This window comes from Neovison vison, chromosome 2 (assembly GCF_020171115.1).
Source record: "Neovison vison isolate M4711 chromosome 2, ASM_NN_V1, whole genome shotgun sequence".
NCBI lineage: Eukaryota > Metazoa > Chordata > Mammalia > Carnivora > Mustelidae > Neogale > Neogale vison.
The window spans coordinates 10,184,122-10,201,519 of record NC_058092.1 but is presented as its reverse complement, the minus strand read 5'-3'; positions in this window follow the sequence as shown (position 1 = coordinate 10,201,519).

Here is a 17,398-nt window from a genome sequence, read left to right as displayed (position 1 = left end):
ACCCACTGAGACACCCAGGCACCCCTTTAATAATGTCTTTTGATAAGAAAAGGATTTTAATTTTCAGTCTAACTTAGCAACCTTTTTCTTTTACTTTTTGTGTCTTCTGTGACGTATGCAAGAGATCTTTGCCTAATGTGAGGGTGTGGAGATAGCTTCTGATGTTTTCTTCTAAAAGCCCTACAGGGTTTAGCTTTATATTTGGGCTATAATCTATCTCAAATTAATCTCTGCGTGTGGTAGGAGGTAGGAAGTAAGGTCCTTGCCCCCGTGATATCCAGTTGTTCACACTCTGGTTGTTGAATCTCCTTGAAATGCTTTAACAGTCTTGTCAACCATACATCCGTGTATCTGTTTCTATTTCTGGACTCTGGTCTTCCAACAATGTCAAACTGTCTTGATGACTATAATTTTATAGCAAGTTCTGGAGTCACAGGGAGTACCTTCTCTAATCTTGTTTTGTTCAGTTTTGTTCTAGCAATTCTGCGTCACTTGCATTTCCAAGTACGTTTTATAATCAGCTTACTTATTCCCTGGAGGAAGTGGGGTGGGGGAGCCAGCTAAGATATTGATCAGGAAGGGTATTATTTACAGATTAACTTAGGAAAAAAATGATACCTTTACTATAATGAGTTTTCCAACCCCAAACAGGCTCTATCTCTGCTTATTTTGTTCTTTGATTTCCATCATTGATGTTATCTAGCTATTAATGCAAAGATCTTGACATCTTTTCAACATTTATCCCTAAGTACTTTGTGGCTTGGGATGCCATTTTAATTCATTAGTTGTTGTCTATTGACTTGTAGCCTGTGACATTGATAAATTCACTTATTTAGATCTGGTCGAGTGTTTGTTTGGTAGATTCCTTAGAATTTTCCACACATAAAATGAGAAGCTGGTGTGGCTCAGTGGGTTAAGCCTCTGCCTTCAGCTCAGGTCATGATCCCAGGGTTTTGGGATCGAGCCCCACATGGGGCTCTCTGCTCAGTGGGGAGCCTGCTTCACCCCTCCCCCTCTGTGTGCTTCTCTGCCTACTTGTGATCTCTCTCTCTCTCTCTTTGCCAAATAAATAAAATCTTTAAAAAAAAATGAGGTTGTCTGCCAGGACAACTTAGCTTCCACTTTCCCTTTTGTTATGTCTTTGTTTTACTGCCTTCCTGTACCAGCTAGGACTTCTGGGAGTGATATGAGCTGACAGCCCTGGATTCGTCTCCATCCTTAGGGAGCAAGCGCTCACTGTTTCAACCATAAATACACTCTCCACCACTAACTGTCCACAGATGCTCCCTAACAGATTAATGAAACTTCCTCTATTCCCAGTTTTGTAAAATATTTTTTTAATCATCAATGGGTGTTAAATTTTGTCCAATGCTTTCTCTTCAGCTAGTAAAAATGACATTATATTTATTATCTATGTTATCTATATAATGACATATGTATTCTATTATATACTATACACAATGTATGAATTATCATGAATTTCATTAATTGATGTTCACTTGTGAAGTCACCTTGTATTACTGGGAAAATCCCCAACCAGTTATTATACCTTATCCTTTTTAATATATTGATCTGTAATTTTCTTATCTTCTAATGTCTTTATTCAGTGTCATTTTTCATGTATTTGTCTGCTTCCTTAAAATGTGTTTCTCTCAGCTTCCTGAAGCCTGGAATCATGTCTCTCTCTTTGGATTGCTTTTTTTTTTTTTTCCTCACATGCTGAGAATGTAATAATAGGCTGTTGGATGAATTAATGGTTTGATGAGTGAATACATAAATTAATTCTGGTCATAATATGTGAAACGTGCTTTATAAGCATTCAAGCATAAGGCATACACAAATATGGGTTTAGTAGTGATTGTAGAATTAGGGCTATATTGGTACTTTTAATAGGGCTCAGAGTATGAGGCAATCAATGTCACAATGAATTTAGAATCAGGAGGCCATACCCAGGTGGACTCCAGGAATACCCTATTATATTCTTTCTTCTACCTAAAGGGCCTTTAAATGCTCTGTCACTCCTCTGAAGCTAATAAAAACTCAAGGGCTTACTATTTACTCTCACAAATGTTCAAGACTCTCTTTCCTACAGCGGAAAAAATGCTACTGATCTGATTCTGTGCCTAATTGCACATAACCACGGACCTCTACAGACATATAAAAATCCTCTTCACAGCCAAGGATGTTAGAGGCATAACACTAAGGACCAACAAAACTTTCAGGGATGTATAAAAATGTCCAAGATCTGAAAATATGTTGTGGCTTCAGCACATAAAGAGAAGGGCCAAGGAAAAATGAATACCTGAGTGTCTGTGAATTGCCACACTACCCAATTTCACTAAGTGTTCGATTTTGCATCCAAAGTTTTCAGTACATTTGAAAACAATTTATGTTTAGGGCTTTTTTTTTTCACTGAAGAATAATTCCTGTGCATATACGATTCCCTAAGAGAACGAAGCTCATCTTAAATCAAATGAGCTTCTCTTCAAAAGTTAGGAAAGTTTTTATAAAATTTATGTAGACCAACATTGATTATGCATACGATCCGGTCACTGGCCAGAGTGTCTGGTGTGATGCGAGGTGGATGTAGGAAGTAAGAGTGCTTCCTGTCAGCCAGCTCTGGGTTCGGGGGAAATGGATCATACATAGTTTTTCCCTGGATTTATTTTCCTCCAGGAATAATGGGTTTTTCCTTTGCTTGTTAAGATTGAGTCTTTGGTTCTATTATTATTATTTTATTATATACGTGTATATGTATACATACATATTACATATATGTATATATACTTTTTTTTTTTTTTTGAGAGAGAGAGAGAGAGAGAGAAGAGGATGGGCAGTGGGACAGGGAGGAAGCGAATCTCAAGTAGGCTCCACACCCAGTGCGGAGCTCAAGGTGGGGCTCGATCTCACAACCCTGAGATCATGACCTGACCAGAAACCAAGAGTCCGGCTCTCTGCGCCTCCCAGAAGCCGCTGGCTCTACTGTTCTAGAAGTAAAATATAAATTCGCAAAGACAGAAAGGAATGTTTCCATTCTTCAGGCCCTTTTCAGTGTCGGTGAAATGCTAAGAGCCTGGCAGCTCACACACCAGAGAGACTGGCGGCTAAGGCAGGGGGATGGTGCGGGACCCCTCACCACTTCACGGCCAGACCACCGCGGCCGCTGCCTGTATGAAGAACCAGGCCAGGGTCCAGTCCACTTCTACACTCCTTTTTTTTTTTTTTTTTAACAAACCAGTCTTAGTGTCTGCTCAAGCAAACCAGATTGCTCAAACCTGTTCCTTGCCATCGAGCACAGCCCCACTATAGCTCAATATTTGCAAGACACCCAGTGCTGGAAGGTATCAGAAGGGCACGAGCAATGGCTCCCTGTAGGCAGGTGTTTGCCAAACCTGGCAGAGGATCGGAACTCCGGGCAACGTTACTAGGATGTGAATTGCAGGGCTGGCCTCCGGATGGGCTGACACAGACCTTGGCAGAAAATGTGTGTTCTTAGCCCCTCGGCTGGGCAGCTCTGTGAAGCTGGTCCTGGGTAACCTTTGCTCTAGACCGGCTCTAGCTCCATGCTGTGGATGCCTGGGGCTAATTCTTGGATGTGGGGAGCCCTTCTGCCCATGGTAGAGCATTTAGCAGCCTCCCTGGCCACTACCCACTAGAGGCCGGTCCCACCCTGTGTCTCCTCCCCTGCCACCGTATGGCAACCAAAAACGTCTACAGATACTGCCACATGGCCCCAGGGGGACAGATCCTCTCCCCCATGGCAACCATCATTTTAGACCACTCTGTGTTATTAGAGAGGACGATGACCATAATGAAGGAACCAGGCTTGGAGCCAAGCACTCACCACACCTAGCCTGTTTAGTCCCCACGGGAATACTGTCAGGCACGATTTCCATCACTGTTTTAGAAGATTCGGAGCAGACTCAGAGAATTTAAACACTTTTCTCAAGGTCACGGGCAATTAGTGGCCACAGCATGTATCCACCTCTAACAACAAAGTGGACATTGGGGTCAGCTTGATCCAGAGGGACAACGCTTGTCTTTGACTGGAGGTTCTTCGAATGCATGTGTCTGTCACGACATAACGACACATAGGGCCCTCCAGCATCCCCTCCACCAGGGCCATGTGTTTAAGGCTGGCCTTACTCCTGAACCCCTTGGTGTCCTCTTATGTTCTGACCTTAGACCAGCATCCTCTCTGACCCTAAGTGTGTCCTGCTCATTTCCACTCTGGGGCTGTTTCTTTCACGGACGGGTCTCAAACTCAAACACCTGCAGGGCTCTGAATGGCAACATCCAAACACAAAGTGAGCTCAGTTCAAGAGGGTCAAGGGCAACCAATCTTGCAGCCTCATCTGGGGAGACCGTGGGGATGGTGGGGACTGAGGCAAATCAGAGGCCCCATCTCTCCGTCTTGCCCCGAGGGAATGTATGTGAACTGAGATTGCGGGAAACTGAAATAATAGGCAGATCGTCAATTTTTAAATTTTGGTGGGTCAACAAACAAACAAATACACAAAACAAAACAAAACCACCTGTGGCCTCCCTGTGGGTTGAATCTGTGTTTCCACTGCGAGACATCTGCCCAAATCTCCTTTCTAAGACTTCTCTGCGTTTACCGGACTCTTTCCCTTCCTCCCGGGTGGGGTCGGGTCCCAAGACCACACATGCCTCCTGGGTCTCTCCTGACTCCCGTCCAGCAAACCATCAGCACTCCTACCCCGTGCCCTGGACCCCTGGCCCAGTCTGTGGTTTCATTTGCCCGTCATTCCACACGCTGGTTCATTTCACCTCCCTCACAGTAATCTAAGTTGCTGGAAGGGATAAGGCTAAGCCTTATGTTTTCTTTCGAATTCTTTCCAGCCCAGCACAAAGCTCACTGCACAAAACGCACTAGTAAGTATCTGTTTGATCGCATTGAATAACAATCCTTCCTCAGAGCCAACCCCTTTCTCTCTTGTGTTGGGACATAAGCCCACTTCCTCGCTTTAGTCCTTTGCAGACTCCGTAGCAGATCTGCATATAGAATCTTCCATCCACTTAAAACCCAGAATCTACTCATTCCTCAGCCTTCTCGATCTCTAAGTTGAAAGCTCCAAATATTTTGAATCTGTGTGAGACCATGCTCGTTGACTTTCTCTGCTTTGGTGGTTGTTCAAAAACTGGATCCCTGTACACACATTTCATTTCACCGCTTCCTTTTTGCTCCTTCACTTGGAAAAGGGAAAAATACAGACTATTCCACTTTTCTCATCTTTTTGAACAAAAGCAAGAGATTTCAGAGGTGTATACAATGAAGATCTTTTTGTTGATTATGTCTTGGATGCAGAGAGATGGCCAACATCCCAATACTCCCCAACCAACTGTCAACAGCCATTTAGATTAGCATCGCTGGGGAATGCTCCAGGCAAATGCAAATTTATTTATAAATAGGGCTTTGGCTTAAAATCCCTATGGTCTCTGCTAGGTGTGAGCTATGTGCAGTTTAATTTTTAACTTTTCTTTTTTTTTTTTTTTGACACTATGAATTTGACTTTTATTTTTTTTTCCAATTTATTTATTTTCAGAAAAACATTATTCATTATTTTTTCACCACACCCAGTGCTCCATGCAAGCCGTGCCCTCTATAATACCCACCACCTGGTACCCCAACCTCCCACCCCCCTGCCCACTTCAAACTCCTCAGACTGTTTTTCAGAGTCCATCTTGTTGAGAAGTAGTATGTGCTCATCGTAGAAACCTTAGAAGATATAGATTTTCAAAGAGAAAATAAAAATCATTTGTAATCTAGCAGAGAACTGTTTTTTTTAGACAGACACACATGTAGTATAGGTATAATGTACAATATGTAATATATGATATATATATATTCACACACATAATTTTTATGCAAGTGGAATAATTTTATACATACTCTTTCAACAACTGCTGAGCGGTCAGAATTTTGTGGTTTTATGTAACAGAAACCAACTCTGGCTAATGTAACGAAAAGGAACATTTTCATACTGGAAAGATACCAAGAAGGCTCAAAGAGTCAAATACCAGTTTGAACAATCAGGTCTGGAGAAGCCGGGGTTAGGTGGATCTTGGAGTCTAGGGAGCAGGGCAGACTCTTCAGGGTGCTTACATGGGGAAAACCCAGTTGTAATTCCACAGGCATCGTAGCATTCCACTCAAGATCTGAATTTCTGGGAGAGGGTCTAATTGGCCTAACTGGGTCCCATCCATGCTTGAACCACTGGTATAGTTGCTCAGGTTGTACACTGCACAACCCTTGGGAACATGTTTACATGGTAGTGAAGGGTTGTGCAATGGCCAGCCAGAACAACCTACATGGTGGCTTCATATGTGTAAGCCCATCCGAAAGATAGCTCCCTTTGGTGTTTGTTCAAACACTGGATCCCCCTGTACACACATTTCATTTCATTGCTTCCTTTTTGCTCCCTAACTTGGAAAAGGGAAAAATACAGAATATTCCACTTTTCTCATTCTTTTTGAACTAAAGCAATAGATTTCAGAGGTATATAAAATGAAAATCTTTTTGTTGATTGTGTCTTGAATGCAGAGAGATGGCCAACATCCATCTTTGCTAAAACAAAGATCAGCCACCAATAGAAAAGAAATGCGGGGCAGACAAAAACAAAAGGTGTCCACTATGTCTTTTTTTCCTGAACTTATTGTCTCAAAGGCACCCTTAATGTAGTAATATAATATTCTCCCTTAGCAGTGTTTTGGGGGGGATGGAGGGTAAGAGTCTGTGATACAGCTTTACTGTACTTTAGTATAATTAGACATTTTTCTCTCTTTTGATCACAGCTTATTCCCACCACCTAGGATAGTCCCTAGCACAGAGTAGGTGCCTAGTAAACATCTGTTGAATGAATTTGTGTTCGAATTGTTTGCTGGTATACAGAACTACAATAGAGAGCTCACGGGCAGATCTTAGTACGCCCTCCTGATTATGTCTAAGGGGGTGACCAACTCGCCTTGGTTCGCCTGTCCCAGCACCATCTCAGTCCTGGGCAAACTGCGTCACCTTAGAAAGGATTCTCCACTCACTTCCAGTGTGGGGGTTCTTCTCCCACACCATTAAAAGCAACCCTCCAACACCAGCTGGGTGTCTTAGAATTCAATTCAACTCTGCCACTTCAACCTGGACAGAGCACCCGATCCCACTGGCGAAGAAGGGTTCAGTCTCCCAAGACTGTCCCCCGCCCCACAACCCGCTGCCCTTCAGATGCCGATCACAAGCTCAGTGGGTCACCTCCCCTTCCACCTCACTGCTTAATAGATGGTAGGTTCTAACACGGCCCCATCCCCCACCCTCACCCCAAACTGGGCTTTGATTAGTTCGCTAGAGCAGCTCGCAGCTCTCAGAGACACAGTTCACAGACTACATCACCCATTTATCATGAAAGGATCTAGCTCAGGAATAGCCAGATGGCAGAGATGCCAAGAGCACGGAGCTTTCATTCCCTTCCTCTGGGAACCCTACAGGTTCGCCCATCTGGAAGCTCTTCAGACCTTGCCCTTTTGAGTTTTCACGGAGGCACCACTGATTAAATCTTTGGTCAATGCCTACTGAGGCAACCTCTAGACTCTCTCCCCTCAGCGGGTCCGGGAGAAGGGACTGAAAGTTCCAACCCTCTAATCACAGGAGTGGTTCCCCTGGCAACCAGCCCCCACCCTTAGGTGCCTTGGAAAAGCCACTCCATTAACATAGTAAGACACATCCCTATTGCTCTACTATGGGAAATTCCAAGGGTTTTAGGAGCTCAGCACCAGAGAGGGGCTGGAGAGCAAATGTATATTTCCTGTTATAAATCATAATATCATCCCCTACAATCTAAGCTGATCTACCCCTTCTCTGATCTGAGCCCTGGAGGTCTTACTTTGCTGATGGTGTGGGGAAGTATAGAAAATTCACCCCTATGAGAACAGAAGCCTTCCCAAAGCTGAGCATCTACACCAAGCCATGCCCTCCATCCCTCCTTCGCTGTGACCCCCACTTCTTCCTCTGCTGAGCCCTCCCAGGGTGCACTCACAGGGGAGGGACAAGAAAAAACATCAGGGTAAAGGCAGGGCAAGGGGCAGCTCAGTTTGAGGTTATGAATCATCCTTAGTCAATTCCCCTGAAAGTTCCCCTCTGTAACTGGGTGACCCAATTGTGTCACTGGAGAACATTTTAGAGCCAAAACATTTATTCCTCCGCTTTGGGCATAGACCAAGGTCAGTGTACCCCTTGTGGGGGGCAGTGATGAGCCCCACATGGCCTGAAGTCACCCTGGGGAGGGTCACTTTGGGGCCAGGCTCCACTGGGAGGAAAAGTCATGTGATGCATTCCCACTTCCCAAAAATGCACAGCAGGAACTTTCTAGTGCCTAACGCCCAAGCGCCACACTTTTTTCATGCATGCTCCTTCTGAAAATCTACCTTCTATTTTTTTTTTTTTAGTTTTTTATTTCTTTTCAGCGTAACAGTATTCATTATTTTTGCACCACACCCAGTGCTCCATGCAATCCATGCCCTCTCTAATACCCACCACCTGCTTCCCCCAACCTCCCACCCCCCGCCCCTTCAAAACCCTAAGATTGTTTTTCAGAGTCCATAGTCTCTCAAGGTTCACCTCCCCTTCCAATTTCCCTCAACTCCCTTCTCCTCTCCATCTCCCCTTGTCCTCCATGTTATTTGTTATGCTCCACAAGTAAGTGAAACCATATGATAATTGACTCTCTCTGCTTGACTTATTTCACTCAGCATAATCTCTTACAGTCCCATCCATGCTGATACAAAAGTTGGGTATTCATCCTTTCTGATGGAGGCATAATACTCCATAGCGTATATGGACCACATCTTCCTTATTCATTCGTCCATTGAAGGGCATCTTAGTTTTTTCCACAGTTTGGTGACCATGGCCATTGCTGCTATAACCACTGGGGTACAGATGGCCATTCTTTTCACTACATCCCTTCAGTAAGTACTTAATGAAAGATGGAAGTAACAAGTGAATAAATGAACAAATGCTCCTTCTCTGGAGCTTAGAATGCTCATAATTTGCAGGGTGACATCCTGGAATGTGGCCCCAAGTGGCTTCAGTTGAAGAATGAATGTTCTGGTTGATGGGTGCAGAGGGCGGGGTTCTGGTTTTAGATCCATCCTTTAGCAAGGGAGAGAACATCTGAGTTCGAGCAAACTTGGGCACCCACCCTGATGTGACACAACCACTGTGGTTATGGTGCGGAGTTTTTAAAAAACAAAATGGCACCCCAATTTCTTTGCATGAAAATGTTGTAATGTATTTTTAATTGGATGAGTTCTCTGAAGGAGACGAAAGGGAAGTGGCTGCCTGCCAGTGTTAAGTGTCTCAAAATGGGTCTCAAAATCAATTAAAGCTAAAACTAATTAGCAGAGGAATTAATTGAAAGGGAGATTAAAAAAAAAAAGTTCCATTGGTTTCCAAACTATTTCATGACAAAATTCAGTTTGTGGTTCCAGTGTAAATCAACACAAATCAAAGATGGTTCTCAAAAGTAGGGTTGCTAGGACTGAAATGACGATCCCTTTGGAGGGCAGCCCGCTAATGGTTCTGAGGTTTTCAAAGCATGGCGCATACACAGCGTGGTGCCACCCGGAGACGGGAAACCCTGGAGTCAGCGAGACTCAAGACTGTCACAGAGATCCATCACCCACATCTGCATTGGCTGACCTTCATATCAATAGCTCTTAACCAAGGAAAAATTATCTTTCATTCCTGCAATCAAGCACTTCAGTGCAAAGCAATTTCCATTTATTTGTGCCAATTTTCCTAAATTGCTCAAGTGTGGCAGAGAAATGTATGAAGTGGACTCAAATAGTCTTTCTGATCTTTTTCCTCGACATTCTCCCCTCTCCCACCCCCCGCTGTCGAGGCTGTCGCAAATCTCCGGCTTTGACTCCCCTCAGAAGAGAACGCTGGGTACAACGTGGCAGGAGCCAGCCAAGGACGAGGGGGTCCAATGGACATGAGTTCATCAAACATCACTCTGATGAGGACGACCATGGTTCCCTGGATTTCTCGCAGGTCAGCCCGCATCCCAGAGGGTTCCTGAAAGGGCCCTGTCCTTTCTCATTTCTTCAAGAATTCGCTTCCTCTGCCAACCTCCCTCCGTCCTAGCGCTCCTTATTGACTTTTAGTGTTCCAATGACAGACGCTATTTGGGTCCCTTCCTGTGTCAAGCACGGGGCTGAGCGCTTGCTGTGAGTTACCCTGGAGTGCTCGTTCTTCGAGAGCCTACCACATGCAGGACACTGTTCTAGGCACTGAGGAGATCACTGTGAGCAGAACAGACATCTATGCCTTCACGGAGCGGACACGCTAGTGGGAGAGTCAGGAAATGCTCACAATAAATTAGTACAATATACAGACTGTTGGGAAGTGATCAGTGCCAAGGAGAATGCAGCAGGACAAAGGGACAGGAAGTGGTAGCTCTGGGAGGTGGGTGGGTTGAAAGTCTAGATGAACCACTAGGGGAGGCCATCTGGGTAACTGACATCTGGGCCAAGATCCAAAGTGAGTGATTAGCCATGTCAATGACCGCGGGCTTAGTAACCCAGATCGAAGGAACCACCTTTACCAAGGTCCTGGGGCAGGAGCATCCCTGTGTGTTTGCAGAACAACAAAGAGGCCTATGTAGCTGGAAAGGAGTAAAGGAAGAGTGAGTGTGGATGAGGGAGGTCGTGGGAATATGGAAGACCTTGTGAGCTGGGAGCCATGGCAGCACCCTGATGGTCAGGGCACAGAGGGACCCACCCTCGGATCCCGCGGGGCCACAGCCTGGTCGTGAAGAACACAGTCAAGAGGGTCAAGTGCAGGTGCATACTGAATTTGATCATTAAAACGACCTCCTGAGAGCACCGTCATCACCTCTCCATTGTACAGACGAGTGTTGTAAAGGCTAATTTTTCTTTGAGTAAAGCCATGACTCCCATCCAGATCTAAAATGTGCATAGGATAAACATGTTAATTCTACTCATAAGGAGGGAGCTGAGCCAATGTTACAATTCGTTCAAAGGAGTAGCCCAAGACACATCTGTAGCTCAGGAAGGATGGAATGAATAACACATGGAGCTACCTGGCTTCCTCCACAGTGGGCCAGGGGAGTTGGAGGGGATCTCAACCGACCAGACATGATTTGCATGTCTACAGACAGAAGCATTTTGCATCCCTGTCCCTTGTCTACAACTTACACAAAATCAGAATCCGTTAACCCAGGAGGGTATCTTCTGGACAATGCGTAACTTTGGACTAAAATGCACATTTTTTTTCTTTTTTACAGGAGAGAAATAGTTGGAGGCTTACAGGGGTGAAGATGCATGCTTATGGTGACTGAGTAAGTGCTAAATTTGGAGTCTGAAACCAGGGTTTTCTGATTCTGCAGTCGGTGCCCGCCACCTGTGACATGTGCCAGTGATTTAGGAAAATTAGGGACCTGCTAAAATGTTTTCAGAGATTTGGGGTGCCTGGGTGGCTCAGTGGGTTAAGCCGCTGCCTTCAATTCAGGTCATGATCCCAGGGTCCTGGGATCGAGCCCCGCATCGGGCTCTCTGCTCAGCAGGGAACCTCCTTCCTCCTCTCTCTCTCTGCCTGCTTCTCTGCCTACTTGTGATCTTTGTCTGTTGGGTAAATAGATAAAATCTTTAAAAAAAATGTTTTCAAAGATCTGGAGAGCAGTGAAACTTCATTATATAAAGTAACTTCTCCAAAGAGATGCATAGTTCAATATTTCAGTCAAGAAATATATCCTGAATGTTTGCTTTGTGCAAAGCATCTTGGAGGGACCCAAGTGGGGGGGCCCCAGGAAAAATAAGAAATAGCTTCTAATGAGCCAGCAATTTGATGAGGCAAAAAGTGACCGCACAACAGTGAGGACACTCAGAATGCACTGAGTGTCTAACCTTAGCCCACGGCTGGAAGACCTTTCACCCGACTTCCCTAGTCCACTTTTTTACTGGCTACACATTCAGTAACAAGGGGTGTGAAACATCTGGATATATAAATATGTCCACTGCCGTGCAACATTCCACAGAAAACTCGGGAAATGCAGAAGAGCATATTTAACATTTGCATTCCAAGTGGAGAGGTGCTTTATTAACCCATGGTAAAAATGGTCCAAGGAGAGTTTATGGGAAGGAGCAAAGAGTATCCTTAGAGAAAAGCTGTTGCTGCTGTTATGGTTAATGTTATGGGTTATCTTGACTGGGCCACAAAGCATCTAGATATTTGGTCTGTCATTATTCTGGATATTTCTTTCTCTCTCTCTCTCTCTCTCTCTCTCTCTCTCTCTCTTTCTCTCTCTTTTTTAAGATTGTATTTATTTGACAGAGAGATCACAAGTAGGCAGAGAGGCAGGCAGAGAGAGAGGGGGAAGCAGGCTCCTTGCTGAGCAGAGAGCCCAGTACAGGGCTTGATCCCAGGACCCTGAGATCATGACCTGAGCCGAAGGCAGAGGCTTAACCCACTGAGCCCCCCAGGTGCCCCAATTTTGGATATTTGTGTGAGGGTGTTTTTGCATACGTTTTACCTTTATTTATTTTTTTCTTTTTCTAAGGAGACTCCGTGCCCAGTGTGGGGTTTGAAATCACAGCCTCACAATTGAGAGTTACCTGCTCTGCCAACAGAGCCAACCAGATGCTCCTGGAGAAGTTTAACATTCAAATCAATGTACTGAGTAAAGCAGATTGCCTTCCCTGATGCAGGTGGGTGGGCCTCATCCAATCACTTGAAGGCCTATTCTGAATAGAACAAAAAATGGACTCTTTCTGCCTGCCTTGGAGCTGGACATCCTGTTTTTCCTGCCTTCAATGTTCCTGGACCTGTAGCTTGCTGAGTCACAGTGAAAATGTTGGGACTTGATAGTCTCCACAATCACATGAGCCGATCCCTTATCACAAAATGTCTCTCTCTCTATCTCTACTCTGTTGGCTATTTCTCTGGAGAACCCTGATTAATATGCAGCTCTGCACATTCTAATTTCCTTCCCTGCCCGTGCCTGATATGTAAATACTTAATTCTCATTTCTGCAATACTTAATTTGCTCAGGATCTAAAGTGCTTCAAGCATTCATTGTTTGGCTGCTTTTTTCTCCTCCCCATTCAAAGAATGAAGAGGAACATTTCTTGAGGCATGATAGCATTGGGGAGCTCTGAATGTCTGCTTTTATGTGTTTTCATTTTATTCTTCCCATATTCTTTCCTTTCTTACTTCATAAAGAATCTAATTACTCTTTTTTTACTCCTGATCTTGCTCTCTATGAATTCCCACCAGAGAAAGATGAGAGCTTTGTTGATTTTTTTTTTTCTTTCTCTGGGCAGTTGAATGGTGACATCTTGACCACATTGGTCCTGAAGACTGATTCCGGTTCCTGCCTGACCAGGTGGGTGTCCCCTTCTACCACAGCTCTTCTATGTGGGTTTCTCCTAAAACAATGCATCTTCTCAGTGCTTTTTGCTGTAAGCAACAGAAGACTAAACTGAAAGCATACTGCACAGATAAGACACTTGTCCTCACCTAACTATCAAGGAGTCTGAAGGTGGGTCAAGTCCAGGCTGGCTAACTTGCTTAGTAACACCAGCCGAAGACTCAGATACTTTCTATATCACCATATTGGGCACAATGGTTTCCTCCTGTGGTCACACAAGGGCTCAAATGGTTCCAGGCTTTGCTTGGACACACAGTGGCATACAGTGAAGAAGAGAAACATTTCCTCCCATTAGCTTTTTTATTTCTGAGGATAGCTTCCCCAGAAGCCATGAAGCAGTCTTTCTCTCATACATTATTAGCTGGAATAGGGTCAGGGTCATTCCTAAAATCACCGGGCCAGAGGAGAGAGAAACCTCCTTGAGAGGCTTTAGGGAAGACTGAGATCCTCTGAGTAAGTACTAGGGTGGGAAGGTGGGAAGGTGTCTAAGCTCAGCCAACTGAGGTGATTACTCTAGGGAAGGTGGATAAAATCATCTGCTCTGAACAAAGAAGAGGGGGAGATAAGCATTGGATAGACAACCAAGAGGGATGGCTACAAGTAGCATTGGAACAAACTTCTCAGAAGGGGCCATTCCCCTCCTACAATTAACACACAGCCGCTCACCCAAGAGGTGGGATAGGAATAAGGAAGGAGAATTCTAGGGATTTCGAATTCTATTTGCCTACATCTAAACTCTGCTTTAAGTCTTGACAAAGTATAAAACTTACAAAGGGCTTATAGTATTTTAAAAACAAGATCCTGAAGCCTAAGGAATAGCACAGAGGACATTGGGAGAAGGAGAGGAGAAGTGAGCTGGGGGAAATCAGAGATGAACCATAAGAGACTGTGGACTCAGAGAAACAAACTGAGGGTTTTGGAGGGGAGGGGGCTGGGGGGTTGGGTGAGCCTGGTGGGGGGGGTATTAAGGAGGGCACATATTGCATGGAGCATTGGGTGTGGTGCATAAACAATAATCTTTGAACACTGAGAAAATAAAATAAAATAAAAAATAAATAAAACAGGATCCTAACAATATTTTCCTTCCTAAAGATTGAACTTTGAAACTATCGCCATGTCACAGAAAGGAGGCCCATTTAAATGATTTTTTTCATTATGGATGCTTCCCAAACCATTTTCCCTTTTCCGTTCTCCCTAGACAATCTGGAGTGACTCTGGAGAGAGACCAAGAGAAAGAATTGTGGCATCTGCCTCCACCATATTTACTCTTTCTAAAATTATATATCAAACACTTGTGCTAGACTCCATAAAAGTGAACAATTATTAGGCACTCATTCTGTGCTAAGTCATCTCATCTAGTTGTCTAAAAACCTGTGAAGTTGCTAATTATAGTGGAGATTTGTTTTGTGCCCACTTGGCATCTCTTCCTACCTCTTTCTACAAATGCCATCAAATCTTTAACTTGGATAAGTATGCACACCCTGTCCAGACAAGCCACAAAAGAAAAACTAGAAAAACTGGACTTTATCGAAATTAAAAACTTTCGTATATCAAAGGACAGCATCAAGAGAGTGAAAAGAAAACTCACAGGGTGAGAGACAGTATTTGCAAATCACATATCTGATAAGGGTTATGTATCCGAATGCATAAAAAACTTGCAATTCAACAAAAAGACAAGTGAATAAAAAAAATAGACAAAGGAGGTGCACCTGGGTGGCTCAGTCGGTTAAGCATCCTACTCTTGACCTCATCTCAGGTCTTGAGCTCAGAGTCATGAGTTTGAGACCCATGTGGAGCCCCTTACAAAATAATAAAAAAATTGGGGCACCTGGGTGGCTCAGTAGGTTAAGCCTCTGCCTTCAGCTCAGGTTATGATCCCAGGGTCCTGGGATTGAGCCCCGCATGGGCTCCCTGCTCGGCAGGGAACCTGCTTCCCCGCCCCCTCTCTGCCTGTCTCTCTGCCTGCTTGTGATCTCTCTCTGTCAAATAAATAAATAAAATCTTTAAAAATAAAAATAACAATAAGTAATATAAAAATTTAAAACTAGACAAAGAAGATTTCTCCAAAGAAGATTTACAAATGGCCAACAAAAACAAATGAGGTTCAATGTCATTAGTCATTAGGGAAATGCAAATCAAAACCACAATGAGATACCCCAGTCTTGGGGTCTTTGTTCCCTTGTTAAATCAGTCCCCTCCTATTCAGTTTGGGCTGGACTTGGCAACTTGCTCTTGAGGAACAGAGTAAGGAAAGAGTGATAGTCTATCTGTCTGTCTGTCTGTGTCTGTCTCTCTCTTGGATCACTTGCTCTGGGGGAAGCCCAGGTCAGAAGCAAAACCATGAGACGCCCATGTGAGGAGGAAATGAAGTTTCCCTGCCAACAGTCACATGAATGAACCTGGAAACAGATCCTCTGCCCCAGCCCACCTTCAGTTGGTGGCCACCTCTTCACAGGGCTCCTCTGCTCACAGCCCTGCGGTGGCTTCCCATTTCCTGCAAGGTCAAGGTCAAAGTCCTTGTGATGGCCTTCAGCATCCTGGGGCATCTGGTCTTTCTGACCTCAGCTCATCTCCTCCCATGCTAGCTTTGCTCCAGGGCCAGCACAGTCTCAGCTGGGGGCCCTTCTCCCATTTTCCTAGGTCTGGAGCACTACCTCCAGCCCCCAGCCCCCACCCCCATAGCCACACCCTCATTCTCTCACCTGTTTCAAGTCTTGGCTTTAATGTCACCCTCAAGGCTGAAGTCCACCCAGTCTACCTTACTTACCATGAGTGGCCACCCCCCTGCCCAACCTGCAGTTTCCCAAGCACCCAGACCAACCTGGCCAGAAGTAGATGCTCAATAAATATTGGCTGAGTGAATGAAAAGTGGAGGGCCATAGACAAGACACTGTTCTTCCCGACAGCAGGGCTGGAAATGTATTTGCAGGATCTTTCCACCAGATCCCAGAAAGGCCGTCGCTTCTCTAGCTCTTACTTCTGCTTCCATGTTTTTGGTACTTAGAGGGATTTCCTGCTCGTTGCCACCACACGGTAAACTGAGACACCGTATTCTCACTGCTTTCTGGAGGTAAAGCTGCTGAGTGACTTGACCAGGTCAAGCAGCTAGAAAGCAGCAGAGCCTGGGCCAACGCCAAGTCTAATGCCAAAACTCACATTCACAGTGACCGCTTCACAGGCAGGTCCAGTTGAGATGCTGTTGCCTGGGAAGGAAGACCTTCGAGCAGAATGGTGAAGGCACAGAACATAAAGCAACCACACCAAAAAGCTAGGAGAGAACAGAGAGTAACGAATAAGCCCAGACAGCAGGGGAAACTGTCTCAGAGGCAGCAAATTTCAATGACAGTGAGCGGGGCAGCCTCATCTCCGAAATGCCACCCTTGCACACCCCCTGAAGATGGATGGTCACATCCTGACCCAGCAATTCCACTCCTGCAGAAGGTCCCCAAAAATCTTCCGCACGTGCATAACAGGAGATGATTCAGAACAACACCCTGTCCAATAGAAAAAGCCCAGAGGTAAACCAAGGATCATTAATAGAAAAACTGACTAAAAAACCATGGTACAATTAATATCACAATGCAATCACCACGGAGGCACCAGAGCAGAGCTCAGCAAGCTACGCTCTTATAAGGTCTGCAGGCTAAGAAAGGCGTTTGCATTTTTTAAGAGTTATAAAATAAATAATGAAGACTATATGATAGGTTCCACATGGCCTGAAGAGCCTAAAGTGTTTCCCATACGACCCTTCACAGTTTGCAGAGCTCAGACCCAGAGCAACGTGCAAAACTGTGGATGTGGACAACATCAAGTGAAAAAAGTCTCAAGTTTTTATGTCAATAAAAACTTGGCATGCCCACCAGCACTCAGTGTCAACTGTCACGCTATATGCGTGACATCCTCCTTATAAAGAGAAAATCAACTAACACTAAAATGGGCTT